The following is a 3,242-nucleotide window of genomic DNA, read 5'->3' as shown; positions in this document are numbered from 1 at the left end:
TCACAAATCGGAGTTGAGTTAAGAGTATATCTGACAATGAGGCAGGTTTGGAGCGAATCGACCTTGATCCAAACCCGTTTAACACATTTCAAATTCCGATCCAAACCCGCTCCGTAACCTGCAGGGTTTTGAATTATCAAACCCATACCCTTATCCGCCGAATCAATAGATATCCAAACCCGCCCTGTAACCCATAAGTTTTTTGAATAATCAAATACATTTTACTTAAACCTCAAAATAACATTTATTAAATAAAACAAATGTTGATTTAAATAACACATTATGTACTTAAGAACTTTCGATTGGAATTAAAATCATTTCTGTAGTAACTTCTTATTGGTTTTTGACCGTGGATTGCATCATAGGGAATAACAATTTCAAACTTTCTTCTGATTGATAAATGACTGTTTGGTTGATGAAATATAAATGAAATGACATCATGCTTCTTGCTAGAATACTGAAAGTCTAGAAGTCGTCGAGTCATTGATTCCTACATAAAAAACAGTTTAGTCTTTGGACTTTCGATTAGAACTAAAAGTAAACTTTAGGTTGAATAAAATATAAATTGATAATTCTAAAATTTATACGGGGCGGGTTATAGACGGAGCGGATCGGTGATGATCCACACGCGACCCTTTTAATAAAAGGGTTAGCGGGTACGGGTCGTTAACGGGTAAACGGATCAAAAACTATGCTCCAAACCCATATAATTATTAAGGGTTTGGATCGGATCAGGGTCAAAACCCGCTCCATTGACAAACCTAGTTAAGAGGCATTTAGATATTCTGTAAAGTTGTTTATTACGACATAGTGTGGTTAAACTGAATCAGATATTCGGAATTCTAGAGCTGAAATAATTAGATTTGGATTAACGTTTTAATATATGATTGCAATCTGTAGTTTTTATTTTTTTTTGTAATGTGTTCCTGTTCATTAAAAAAATATAATAACTTATAATCATTTTAGTTAATATCCTTATTTTATATTGCCTAAAGGGGTCACGGTGGCATGTAGCTGAAAGTTATAGTTTTTTATAGTTTTTTTTTTTTTTTGTTATATGAGAAGGACAAAATGTTTAAAAGATAAATATATAAATATATATTTAAGGACAATTATTAAAATTGATTTAAAAAACTCAAGAGTGTTTTCTTAAACTTTTTTAGATTTGGAACAATTTGTTTAAACTAAAAACTAAATGTTAAACAAAATTTTTTGTTTAAATTGAATATTACCTCAAAACTAAAAACTTAAAACTTAAAACTTCCAGACACGTCATAATACTAACTTTTGTTAAATGTATTACCGGAAAGGAAAGAATAAGTTTCTTCAACAATATTATACTACTTTTATATGCTTTTGAGAAAGTAATTTAATGGGAAACAAAGATGTCAATTCATTGACTTAAGGTGATGTGAATGCTACACCCAACATCACCGAAAACAGTGTTGGTGCGTGCTACCACTTATGTAAACGAAGGAAAAAAAATCTATTTATTAGTAATAAACGTTTAATATGGTTTTAAGAAGATAAATTACTAAAAAATTAAATAAATAAATTTACGATAATTTTTCTTAAAAGATATCTCGTTAAAAAATTTATAATTCGATTCCGCTTTTATGTTTTCCAAGACAACTTAAAATAATTTTCTTTTATTTATTTATTTATTTATTTTTTCATTTTTGCTGTCATCAAATGAGCATGGACTAGAGTAAGTAGAGTAGTATATAAAGGAAATGGGAGATGCACTTATCTCCAACACAATTGATTTACACTTTACACCTACAAAAGTGTGTCACTGTGTGTATTTTATGCGCACCCATGGCAGCAGTCACCAGTTGTCTTCCTGTTTCAGCAACTATTCTTCTTCTTCTTCTTCTTTTCCTTTCCCCTAACTCCATTGCTGTCCCGATCTCAAGTAAGTAATCATCCTTTCTGCCCTCTATTGGTTCCCTTAATCTGTTGCGAAATTGCATGCAGTTTTTTTTTTGGTTAAAACATTCAGTCACACAAAACATGCAACCTCAAGTTTATGATAATCTGATACAATAAACGTGTACATGGTGTCATGGTTTATTTACTAATTGAAATTTGTTTCAGAGTTTAAACCCTGCTGGAGGTTAGATATATTATATGTTAATTATCGTGTTGAACTTCTTAGGTTTGGTGTGTGTCTGAGAAATAATCTGATATGAAAAACACACGGTTTATTTAATTGTTGGAAATCTGTTGAGTCGAAAGTTGAAACCCTAAAAGCTCACTATATTGCAGTGTACGAATTATTTCTAATTAAGTTTTGTGTATGTTCTTGATGATTGAGATCTTTAAAAGTTCGTTTTATAATGCATTTGTTATCGCTTATCACAGGAACAAGAAACCTCATGGATGAACGATCACTTGGACATCACAAAGTTTCAGGCTATATCCCATTGGTAAACATCCTTGTCCTTTTTTAGTATACAGATATGGCAACTAAAGTTGGGAGAGGTGACACTTCGGGATTAAACCCTAATAAATTTTTGTACCTGTTCAGGAGAAGGTAAAGGAAAGTTTGGAGATCAGTGAGAGCAATGATATAAGCGAAAGAATGAATCTTGAAGTGAACGATTATCCAGGATCTGGTGCAAACAACCGCCACACGCCAAGGCCATAGCAAGGGACAAGATCATATTTCAAACGACATATGAAACTAGAAGCAACATAAATAGAGTACTAGCTACTAGAGTGTTATTTAGTTAATGATACGTACGACAAAATCAGGCTAAGTAAATTACTACCTAACTACCTACAATCATACAATTCATGCTACGAATATATTTATATACGTTAAATATGTATCTAGCTAGCTAGTACAATGATTCAAAATATAAGAATCTACCAATATATGTCACCAAGTTGTTGAGTGGTTGGAGTCTGAACATTGGTAGCAATATTGGATAATGATGACGGTTTTGTTTTAATCTTCGTTTTTGTATAAGAAGTGAGTCATGTCTTCAAGGACGGATGCAAAATTTCATATTAGGTGACATAGAAAAAAAAAATCGAAAAGTGACACATTTTCTATTACTTAGTTGCACATTTTGTTTAATTTATAAGTAGTAGTACCTATAATAGTATAAAAAAATTCAAAATTTTTTGCACTGCATATACAGAAGTTGCCGGTGTCACTATGGGACACCAATAAGAACCGCCCCTTCATGTCATGATATATAAAGTAACGTAAAATGAAACATTTCATATTGTGA

At 31.6% G+C, this 3,242-nt stretch overlaps 1 long non-coding RNA gene across 1 annotated transcript; it reads left to right on the top strand.

The window, feature by feature from the left end:
* The first annotated feature begins 1,751 nt into the window (after window positions 1-1,751).
* On the top strand, window positions 1,752-2,957 carry LOC145111244 (uncharacterized). The gene is made up of 3 exons (XR_013710223.1): window positions 1,752-1,915; window positions 2,365-2,429; window positions 2,531-2,957. It is a non-coding gene; the product is annotated as an uncharacterized LOC145111244 (long non-coding RNA).
* The last annotated feature ends 285 nt before the right edge of the window (window positions 2,958-3,242 follow it).

This window comes from Lactuca virosa, chromosome 5 (assembly GCF_052849685.1).
Source record: "Lactuca virosa cultivar CGN04683 chromosome 5, Lactuca_virosa_CGN04683_v6, whole genome shotgun sequence".
In the NCBI taxonomy this organism is placed as follows: Eukaryota; Viridiplantae; Streptophyta; class Magnoliopsida; order Asterales; family Asteraceae; genus Lactuca; species Lactuca virosa.
This window is presented reverse-complemented; position numbering and strand designations above follow the sequence as displayed.